General features: G+C 40.5%; 1 protein-coding gene across 5 annotated transcripts in view; it reads right to left on the minus strand.

Moving 5' to 3' along the window:
* Positions 1-12,343, minus strand: part of SLC16A7 (solute carrier family 16 member 7) — a 377,073-nt gene that overhangs the window by 73,897 nt on the left and 290,833 nt on the right. The window lies entirely within an intron of this gene.

Raw genomic sequence — 12,343 nt, forward strand, 5'->3', positions numbered from 1 at the left:
TAAAAGACAGTATTTTAGAATTTGTGTGTTTGACAAAAAAAACAAACAAACAAAATAAAACACACAAAAAAACACACACAAAGAAAAACACAAAGAACAAAAAAACAATAGAAGACCAACAATTCTTAAAGCAAGTAAAGAGGCTGTCCTTGAATTTGGGAAAGCAACTATTCTGGAAAGTTTCCTTCAGTCCAAATAGGCATAAAGCTTATTCTCCTCTAAAAACAGAGTGTAAATTACTATAGCTGGAATCTGGGCAGTGGTTATCAGCAAATTTGGTTTATTTGCAATTCACATATATCCCATGTTTTATAATGGGTTTTAGTTATAACAGAGTGCATTGAAAAAAAGTACTTTAGAGCATTTCATATTTTTCTAAAGATTCAATTAATTATCATAATCCCCAAAACTAAGAGAAAGTTGTATTTTTTAAATCACACTTATAGATGCAGATATAAAAAATCAGAGGTGTGAAGTGATTTTTCCAAAGTGTAACATCCAGCAAGTGATCAAATTGGTACCATGACTAGTATCTTTTTGTCTGGCCCATCGTTACGGAATCCACTTGAGCACACCAACTTGGAAGCTGTTCTGGCTACTTACAAATATCCTCCTTCAGTTTTGCCTCCATGATGAAGTCCCAAGTTCAATTCTTGCACATAATCTCTCCTGCCTTGTCCATTGGAATTCAAATACTTGTTCTTTGGAATGCAAAATCCCAACTATCCTTCAAAATCTTTAGAAATTCATCATTGTTCCAACTTATTCATATTTATCTTTTTATAATGTTTTTGAAAATACAGACTACAATATATCATTGTTGTTAACAAGAAGGTGACTTGATGACTACTGAAAATATCTGACTATTTCAAGTTGTGGGGGAGGAATACACTTCCCTCTACCCTCCAGATTCTTCTGGCTCATCTAATAATCAAATAGACATGAGATAGATTAGCTAGAGAAAATAACCAAATTTAATACATACATGTGTATGGGAACCCACATACATGAGAGAGTCAGAGACCCCACATTCACAAGAGGTTCAAAGATAGAAAGGGGGATTGAGTATATAGGACACCCTGAGCTAGGGAGGGAATGCATCATGGGGGCTTCAAAGGGTCATTGCAGGATGCTAAGAGCAGATTTTAGTAAACAGAAGTCTGCCCTGCTCTACAGATACGTAAAGTTATCTCTGATAGTGTCTTATTATGGGCGAGACCCCTGATTCAAGTCCTTCTAGGTAGTTAAGGGAGGAGCAGAAGTTTCTCCTGAGCCTGTGACTAGGTTTGCCTTTAGCTCAAAGTAATCTGCATACAACAGAGGCACATATTGGGGTGGCTCATTCTGAACCCCCACAAAGGGTTTTTCAAAAACTTATGTGGGAGGATATGCTAACCCCCAAGAACTTTGCCTTATCTTCTAGAAATCAATCTGTGTTGATTACCTTATGAAGAAGATCTAGGATAAAGAAGTAATGAAACTAGCCCTGGCTGGTGAGGCTCTGTTGTTTGGAGCATCATTCCATACACTGAAAGGTTGCAGGTTGATTTCCGGTCAGGGCACATACCCAGGTTGTGGGTTTGATCCCTGGTCAGGGTGCATTTCGAAGTCAACCCGTTGATGTTTCTCTATCACATTGATGTTTCTCTATCACATTGATATTTCTTTTTCTCCCTCTCCCTTCCTTTCTCTCTAAAATTAGTAAAAACATATCCTTGGGTGAGAATCAAGAAAAAAAAAGTAATGAAAATATCAGCAATGGTCAATAGTTAGCCTCTAGTATTATATTCAAGGGTCTTTCTCATTCAGTTGTACAGAATATCAGAATGTTTCTTCACATGTTTTATGAATAATTATTTCTTCAACTTACCAAATCTAAATTGGGATACATCAATTTAATAGTCTATGCCAGGGGTGTAGAACTTTTTTTCTGCCAAGGGCCATTTGGACATATATAACATCAGTTGTGGGCCATACAAAATTATCAACTTAAAAATTAGCCTGCTGTACTTGGTCAAACATTTAATTAACTCACCCCTAATGACTTGGTGGGGCCAGACCAAATGATTTTGTGGGCCTTATAGAGCATGCACGCGTGTCGGATGTTCCCCACCCCTGGTCTGTGGCATCCAGAAGTCTATGTTTCAAAATACAGTCCAGAAATAATGTACTTAGCAAACTAATCCCAAATTAAATCAGTAGTGGTTAGGAGACTATTGGCTTCACAATAAATTTTTCTAGATAGTTTAGAGATAAAGCACAAGTTATTCTACACATCTTACCTCTAAAACGGCCTGTTTTCACCTAAAGGGATTAATATGCTCCTTTGCTCTCTATTTTTTCTTTATTATATAAAAGGATATAGGAATGCCAAATTAATGTACAATGTTTAAGTTTAGGTGATAACTCATCCAACTTTATAACAGAAATTAAGCTGAACCAAATATTTTCTTTTATATAACTGAATTAAAATTGGAATCTAGTCCTGGAAAGTTGTGTTTTTTTTAAAGTGGTCCATCTTTTAAACCCTACTGACTGATTCACTTTGACAACTAGACAAGAGAGATGTCGATAGTGCATGGCCCACAAAATGTCAGTAACACAAAACCTATTTTTAGATGTAAATTATAGCTGTATTAAAAGGACTCTGAAAATGTTAATTGTAATAAGGGTCAAACTAACTAAAGTTGTTTTTATAATGGGAAAATTAGGGAAAACAATATGAACTAGCACAGAATTATTTATGAAAAATTAGACACTGATATCCCATACTAAACAGTTCCCCTAATACTACACTTTTAGAATTTTGAAAATACAATTATAGTGGGCTGAATAGTGACTGCCAAAAAGGATGTCCATATCCTGTCCTAACCCCCAGATCTATAATATGCTTTACATGGTCCTATAGACTGAATATTTGTGTTCCCCCAAAATTCTCATGTTAATATCTAATCTCCAATATGATGGCATTAGGAGATGGAGCTTTTGGAAGGCAATTAGGTCATTAGAGTGAAGACTTTGTAAATGGAATTAGTACCCTTATAAATGAGGTCCCAGAGAGCTCCCTGAAATACTTACAAATGTGAAAGTGGCTTTGGAACTGCGTTACAGGGAGTTTTGAGGTACATACTAGAAAAAGATTATTGCCTGTAAATGACTGTTGAGAGCAATTCTGGTGAGAGCCTAGAAAGAAAAGCATAGAGCTATAGAGAGAGCCTACATCTTCTTAAAAGAATACCTGTCATCTTAAATAGAAAATGGTAGAAATACAGAACATAAAGGCCATTCTAATGAAGTCTCAGATGGAAATGAGGAAAATGTTACTGGACAATGGGGGATAGATAGTCCTTGTTATAAAGTGGAAAAGAACTTGGCTGAATTAAGATCATTTTCTAACTTCTACTGTAGGAGCTGTGATGAAATTGGACATTTAGCTGAAGATATTTCTAAGCAAAATGTTGAAGGAGTGGCCTTGATTCCTCCTGGCTCCTTCGAGGAAAAAGTCAGAAGAGAGTAGTGAGCGAGAGAGCGAGCACGGGGATGGTCGGTTGCAGGCATGGAGCACTGCCCAAGTCAAAGGGACTTGTTTCTTCAAGCTCTTCTGGAAGCGATTCTGACAGTGAAGTTGACAAAGAGTTAGAGAGGAGAAAGCACGTTTCTTCAGAAAAACGTATAAAGAAGCAAAAGACTGGTGATGTCAGAGGAATGGCAGCATAAGGGTTCAACTTCTCTTTTCTCCTGGGCATTTCAACAAGTTAACCATCTATAATTCAACAAAGAAATCCCTTCCCTGCTCAACACAGATGCACACCTGAGAGACCCTCACACTGAAACACGTAAAGGTGGGCATCCGGAATTAAACGGGAAAATGAGAAGAGAGAAAAGCGCAGATGGCCCGCAGATGCAGCTCTGCAGCCTGGAGCTCAGGGCTCGGCCTGCAGGGAGAAGGAAGAAAGCTGGCAGTAGCAGGCACTTCTACCGGCCAGGCTGGAGGAACAGAGGGCTGTGGGGCCAGAGGGAGCGGGGAGCCCAGCAGGGTGAGCATGGAGCAGTCAGAGAGTGAACATCCCTATGTTTCAGCATTACACACGGTGGCCAAGGCATGGAAACAACCAAAGTGCCCCACAATAGAGAATTGGATAAAGAAGATGTGGCACATATACACAATGGGATAGTACTCAGTCATAAGAAAGGATGAAACAGTGCTGTTTGCAACAACATGGATGCACCTTGAGAACATTATGCTAAGTGAAATAAGTCAGTCAGAAAAAGCTAAAATTAAAAAGCTATGATTTCACTCATTTGTGGGATATAAAACTGAAACTCATGAACACAAACAGCATTGTGGTGGTTGCCAGAAGGAAGGGGGTGGGGGGAGAAGGCGGTCCTAATATAAGGTGACAGGAGATTTGACTCTGGGTGTGGGCACATGGTGCAAAATACAGATGTTGTAACATCGGAACCCACTTCTGAAACCTATATGTTCATGTTGACCAATGTCATCCCAACCAATTTAATAAAAAAAAATAAGATAAAATAAGAAGCAAAAGACTACTGAAGCTTCAAGAGCCCGTCATCTTCTAAGCAGTAGAGATAATGTTTCAGACTGGGAAAATGAGTTCTGTCAGCGTTCAGGACTTGAAAGGAAAAGTCCTAATTGATATTAGAGAATGTTGGATGGATCCAGAAAGTGAAATGAAACCAGAAGAAAAGGTATTTCCTTAAATCCCAAGCAATGGAGCCAGCTGAAGGAACAGATTTCTGGCATTGATGATGTAGCAAGAAAACTGTAAAGTCAGAGCCATATAAAACCTATACTGATCTAGTTGTTTTGACCTGTCTTTTCACATTGGCTTTTCTTTTTTAATCTTTATTGTTAAAAGTATTACATATGTCCTCTTTCCTCCCCCCAATTTATCCCCTCCAACTCACCCTACCCCCAGCCCAAGCTTTTTTTAAAAACAAATGTTTTCCAATCTATTGTATATTTGGGTTGCAGAACAATTTGTAAGGATACATTTTTTAATGTGCATTATTTAAAATGTTCAGAAGAGAGAAATGAATGAAGGCAGGCTGTTAATCAAAAAGGAAGCAGCGGAGAGAGACCAAGATGGCGGCGTAGGTAAACACCGGAGACCGCTGCCGCAAACAACCATTTCAAAAATACAACTAAAAGACTGAACGGACATCACCCAGAACCACAGGAAGGCTGGCTGAAGAGAGACTCTACAACTAGAAGGAAAGAGAACAGCAAATCGAGGCTCAGAGGCGGCGCAGTGTGGAAAATACAAAGGTACCGAGGTGCGCGCGCAAAGCGGGCTGGTGGCTGAGGGCGCGGTTGTCGTTTTCTGCCGGGAGTGAGTCTCAGACTCTGGGCTCCAGATCCGGGCGAGTCTCTAGGGACCCAGACTCAAACGGGAGAAGCGGGATTATCCGGCATCAGTTGGGACCTGAGGGCAGCTTTCTCTCCGAGGTTTTCAGCGGCTGCCGGGGTTCTGAGAAGCAGAGCCTCTGGGAACGGGACTGAGCGTGGCCATAACTGCTCCCTCCGCCCGCCCTGTTGATCCCGCCCCGCCCAAAACCTGCGCACAGCCATTTGCCGATTGCCTCAGGCAAAGGCTGGATTAGCACCTCCCCAGAAGGCAGACGTTTTCCACACAGCTGATTTCCACAGCCAGCCGGCCTGGTGGTCAAACCCCTCTAGTGTTAACTACAACAATTAAGGCTTGGCTAGAACAAGACTGCGCACAGAGACCACAAGGGGGTGCACCAAGAAAGCATAAAAGATGCGGAGACAAAAAAACATGACAGAAATGGAGGATATGGAGCTAAGAATCGCAATTTTGAGGGCTTGCCATAAATTTGTGCAGAGCCTCACGAAAACTAATGAGACCCTCGATGCTACGATAAAGAAATTAGAAAGTAAGCATACACGGACTGAAATAAAGAATATTATACCCAATAGCAGACCAGAGGAGTACAATAATCAAACCAAAGATTCGACAAAAAACACCCAATTGGAAAAGCAAAATGAAAAAAGAATCCGAAAGTGTGAAGATAGTGTAAGGAGCCTCTGGGACAGCTTTAAGCGGTCTAATATCAGAGTCATTGGAGTGCCAGAAGATGAGAGACAGCAAGATATTGAAAACCTATTTCAAGAAATAATGGCAGAAAACTTCCCCCACCTGGTGAAAGAAATGGACTTACAGGTCCAAGAAGCGCAGAGAACCCCAAACAAAAGGAATCCAAAGAGGACCACACCAAGACACATCATCATTAAAATGCCAAGAGCAAAAGACAAAGAGAAAATCTTAAAAGCAGCAAGAGAAAGAGGCTCAATTACCTACAAGGGAATACCCATACGACTGTCAGCTGATTTCTCAACAGAAACTTTGCAGGCCAGAAGGGAATGGCAAGAAATATTCAAAGTGCTGAATACCAAGAACCTACAACCAAGATTACTTTATCCAGCAAAGCTATCATTCAGAATTGAAGGTCAGATAAAGAGCTTCACAGATAAGGAAAAGCTAAAGGAGTTCATCACCGCCAAACCAGTATTATATGAAATGCTGAAAGGTATCCTTTAAGAAGAGGAAGAAGAAGAAAAAGGTAAAGATACAAATTATGAACAACAAACATGCATCTATCAACAAATGAATCTAAGAATCAAGTGAATAAATAACCTGATGTACAGAATGAACTGGTGATTATAATAGAATCAGGGACATAGAAAGGGAATAGACTGACTATTCTTGGGGGAAAAAGGGGTGTGGGAGATGCGGGAAGTGACTGGACAAAAATCATGCACCTATGGATGAACACAGTGGGTGGGGAGTGAGGGTGGAGGGTGGGGTGGGAGCTGGAAGGAGGGGAGTTATGGGGGGGAAAAAGAGGAACAAATGTAATAATCTGAACAATAAAGATTTAATTTAAAAAAAAAAAAAAAAAAAAAAGGAAGCAGCACTTAAATATTTGGAAAGTTCTCAGACCATCCATACTGAAAAGGATGAGAAAGTGTGGTAAAAAGAAAAATACTAAAGGAATGGACAAAACACCATTTACAAGTTTAGTCATACATTTCTACAGAAGCCGGAGTTACTATAAGACAGTGGAAAAATAACCCCAAGACAATTCAGAAATCCTGAAAAGCTGTTCATCCCTCACAGGCCCAGAGTACCAGGGCCCCAGGGGCAGAGTGGTTTCAAAGGAGGGTCTGTCTGAGCATGTGGGACTTTGGCATGTGCTGCCTCACTCATTGGTTCTGCTCTCTGCACTCCAGCACTGAGCTCCCTGGCTGCCCCAGGTGCAATTCCAGTGGGCCCAAGTATGGGGTCATTGTGGTCACCCCTCTGGAGGATACAGGCTGCAAACTTTCATGGTTTATAAACTCTTCCACCGTCTTTGCCTGTGTGCAGAATGCAAGAGCCATGGGGGCATGGCTGTCTCCACCTAGATTTCAAAAGTTGCCTGGCAGAGCTGCAGGCTCGGGATCCCATCCAGGAAGAGCCATAGACATCAGGGGCAGAGCCCAAGCAGAGGACTGCTGCAGGGGTGGGGCTCTGCAGACAGCCCCAACCAGGCCATGCCCAGGGGAGCCCTGAAGAACCAGTGGACTCCAACCCGTTAGAGTCGTGGAGGTGAGGCCACAGCCCCCATGAGTCCAGAAGGCAGAACATCCAGTCAAAGAAGATTATACTTGACCATATGACAATGTTGTTTGCTCTTAAAGTTTAATGTTGGGTTTGGGACTTACTTAGGACCTGTTACCCCCTTCTTCTTTCCTATTTCTCCCTTTGGAATGAGAGTAGATAGCCTATACCTGCCTCACCATTATACTTTGAAATATTTACAAGTTCACAGCTGGAGAGGAATTTGCCTCAGGATGATTCATACCTAAAGTCTTACCCATATTGGATTTCCATGACATTTAGATGAGATTTTGGACTTTTGAATTTTAAGCTGATGCTGGAACAAGACTATTGTTGGGGCTATTAGGATGGAATAAATGTATTTTCATGAGAGAAGAATTTCAACTGTAGAAGACCAGGTGTGGAATGCTATAGACTAAATGTTGTGCACCCCCACCCCCATTCATACGTAGAACCTAATCTTCACTGTGAGGAGGAATTCTGAAGGCGCCTAGGTGATGAGGGTGGACCCCTCATGAATAGGCTTAGATAGGATTAGTGCCCTTATAAAAGGCCACCAGGAGAGCTCCCTTGTCCCTTCTGCCTTGTGAGAAGACACAAGAAGATGGCCATGTATGAACCACGAAGCTGGTTCTCACTAGGCACTGAATCTGCTAGTACCTATTTAACCTTGGACTTCCCAGCCTCCAGAAAGCCACCCAGCCTACAGTATTTTGTTATAGTAACTCCAACAGACTAAGACTAATGGCAAAAAGGTCTGATTAGGTTAAAGAATTGAAGAGAGGAGTTTATCCTGGATTATCCAGGTGGTCCCTAAAAGCAATCACATGTATTTTCATAAGAAAGAGGCAGATGTGGCTCAATGGTTGAGTGTAGACCTATGAACCAGGAAGTATCTGTTTGATTTCTGGTCAGGGCACATGGCTGAGTTGCAGGCTCAATCCCTAGGAAGGATTGTGCAGGAGGCAACCAGTCAACAATTCCCTAATCATTGATGTTTCTATCTCTCTCTCTCCCCCTCTCCCTTCCTCTCTAAAAATCAATAAAAATATTTCTTTTTAAAAAAGAAAGAGGATACTACAGCTGAAGCCCATTAAAATGGACCATCCAGTGAATTTAGAGAAGGCCATGCTTGAGGATCTTTTACCAGACAAAAGATTGGAGGGAAATGTATTCTTCAACCCTGCAAGCTCTGTAATGTGTGGCTTGTTCCTTTTCTCTTTTCATCCCTGTGTGCAAAGGTGAAAAGTTTCATTCCCCTTTTCTAGTAGCTATTAAACATCCTATATAATAAAAGCCTTATATGCTAAGTGTCTGGTCATCTGGTCATCGGTTCAAACAATCAAAGCGTAATATGCTAATGATATGCTACGGCTGCTCAGCTGCTCAGCTGCTCGCTATGACATGCACTGACCACCAGGGGGCAGACAGTAGACCGGTCAACCAGTAGCTATGATGTGCACTGATCACCAGGGGGCAGATGCTCTGACTGGTAGGTTAGCTTACTGCTGGGGTCTAGCTGATCGGGACTGAGCGAGATGAACCAGACACGCCCTGGAACCCTCCCGCGGTCCCTTCCCCGGCTGGCCAACCTCCTGCGTCCCTCCCTGGCCCCAATTGTGCACTGGTGGGGTCCCTCAGCCTGGCCTGCACCCTCTCAGAATCCGGGATCCCTCAGGGGATGTCGGAGAGCCGGTTTCGGCCCGATCCCGCAGGCCAGGCCGAGGGCCTCTAGTAGCTAATAACAGCCAACTCATGCTACCAATATTTTTTTCTACAAATCTCTTGTCCCAGAACCCCAACTGCACTGTGTGCATTCTCTGGCTTTCAAGATATCATAGCAAAAGTATTATAAAATATTTTGCTGCTACCTAACACAAGTTATCATTCTTCTTAACTCCTCTAGCAGGGTCCTGACCACCAGCTGCCCATCACTAAAGCCCATGCTATATATTGGAGGATTTTGTTTTACCTGTCCAATCTGATATTTTGTTGTTCTCTCAAACAACTCCAGTATCTTAGGATTTACAACAACAGATACTTATTTATTTTCATGCTATTTGGAGGCTATGGGTCAGCTATAGCTTTGGTTGGCTCGGTGTTTTAGCAGACCTTCAAACAGGTTTTTATTTTTAGGGATCTAGACTAGAGGGACATGTTATCATATTGGAATATAAGGACTACAAGTATAGAGTCAATACATACAAGCACATTTAAAGCTTACTCTTGGACATGGCGTGTATGTCATTGGCTTGCATTTTATTGTCATATAGCTTAGCTCAAAGTCAGCGGGTATGGAAGCATGAGAAGCATGGGTAGGAGACAAATGATTATGAACAAAAATAAAAACACCAAATTAATTTCACTCATGTGTATAGAAGACACAAGTAATAACTTGATTAAGTTCCTAAGAGTTCCACAGCCCTTTCCTTCCAAGTTTTAGAATCCTGACTAACACAGTGGGGCCTTGACTTATGAGTGTCCCGACTAACGAGTTTTTTGAGATACCAGCTGTCTCTCGGCCAATTTTTTGCATTGAGTTGATAGAGTAATTTGAGTTAACGAGCTCCTTAACGAGCTTGGTCTCAGAACGAATTAAGCTCGTAAGTCAAGGCCCCACTGTACCATTTCTCTAAATTCACTGGGTGGTTCATTTTAATGGGCTTCAGCTGTAGTATCCTCTTTATAGGCTTAAGTCAGACACTAGTAAATTCTTTCAGTTTGCCAAATAGTGGGAGTGTAGGTGAAGAAATGATCAATGGTGTGGTCCCAAAAAGTCTAATACACTTAACTTTTCTATAATTAAGTCTATTGAGAGAGACATGTCTCACACAGAACTCAGTTACTATTTGCACTAGCTAGAACCAAATACTTTAAAAAATATTGTTCAAAGGGTCATACTATAAAACATGCTACCAGCCTGAATAGAAAGGAATAGTGACTGTTGGAAATGTACAATGGGCAAATGATTAGAATGACTCGTGTCCTGTAACTTGCTTTATGTGACGTACAGAGATACAACACTGAAAAATTTAAATACATATATCACAATAAACGTCACAGTATTATAATAAAGTGTTGTAACCCTTTGAGCAAGTGACTTTCACACTGGTTCTTAGTTTGCTTTTTTGTAAAAAAGAAAGAAAGAAAGAAAGAAAGAAAGAAAGGAAGGAAGGAAGGAAGGAAGGAAGGAAGGAAGGAAGGAAGGAAGGAAGGAAGAAAGAAAGAAAGAAAGAAAGAAAGAAAGAAAGAAAGAAAGAAAGAAAGAAAGAAAGAAAGAAAGAAGAAAAAAGAAAGAAGAAAGAAGAAAGAAAAATAGAGTAGGATTAAGTGTTCCCTGATGTTCCTTTTCAGCTCATATTTGATTCTCTGACACCAAAATAGTCCTATTTATAAACTTAGCATGTGAAAAACATATTTCTCCCTTTCTCTGGGAAAATGCTACCGCCATTCAAAAATAACTAATGAACAGATAGACAGTATCTGAGCAAGTTTTCCAAGATTCTAAAAACTATAGGCTGAATGTGAAAAGTTCATTTGAAAGAAACAAGTGAGGGAATTCCAGTATGTAAACAGACAGGGACATGTGCTTAATTAAATACTAGAGGCTACTAAAGGTCAAGCATTAGTTCCTTAAATGTGTTTAGAATTGTATTCAATTCCCAAATCACAATTTAGTTTCCATAAAAGCTCTTGTATGACATCCTCAGAGGATGGTATACATCTGAATAGTTCTTCATTTCTCATGATTAAAATATTGAAGTATATTGTCTTGTGCTGTAAAAGAATATGTTCCCAGGATAACATATTTGCCAATGATACTTCTGATAAGGGGTTAATCTCCAAAATATATAAAGAACTTATACAAATAAACACCAGAAAGACACAACTCAACTAAAAATGGGCAAAGGAGCTGAATAGACACTTCTCTGAAGAGGTACTACAGATGCCAATAGACATATGAAAAAAATGCTCAACATCATTATTTACTGGAGAGATGCAAATTAAAACCACAATGAGACAGCATCTCACACCTGTCATAATAGCTACCAACAATAAATCAACTAACAACAAGTGCTGGCAAGGATGTGAAAAAAAAGATCCCACCCCCACTGTTGGTGGGAATGCTGACTGGTGCAGCCACTGTGGAAAACAGTATGGAGTTTCCACAAAAATTAAAACTGAAACTGCCTTTTGACCCAGTGATTCCACTTCTGGGAATATATCCTAAGAATCTCAAAACACCAATTTGAAAGAATATATGCACTCCTATGTTCACTGCAGGGGGTTTACAATAGCCAAGATCTGGAAACAGCTCAAGTGCCTATTAGTAGATGAGTGGATAAAAATGCTGTGGTACACATTTACACAATGGAATACTACTCAGGCATTAAAAAAAAAGAAGAAAAAGGAGGAGGAGGAATTTTGACCTTTTGAAACAGCCTGGATAGACCTGGAGATTATTATGCTAAGTGAAATAAATCAGTCAAAGACAAATACCATATGATTTCACTTATATGTGGAATCTAATGAGAAAAAATAAACTGAAGAACAAATTAGAAATAGAGGCATGGATACATAGAATAGACTGAGTTGTCAGAGGAAAGGGGTGTTGAGAGAGTAGGTAAAAGAAGGTGAAAGGATTAACTAAAAATATATATATACTAGAGGCCCAGTGCACGGATTCATGCACT

The sequence above is a fragment of the Myotis yumanensis genome, unplaced genomic scaffold, assembly GCF_028538775.1.
Source record: "Myotis yumanensis isolate MYYU_CA2020_CCGP unplaced genomic scaffold, mMyoYum1.0.hap1 SCAF_3, whole genome shotgun sequence".
NCBI lineage: Eukaryota > Metazoa > Chordata > Mammalia > Chiroptera > Vespertilionidae > Myotis > Myotis yumanensis.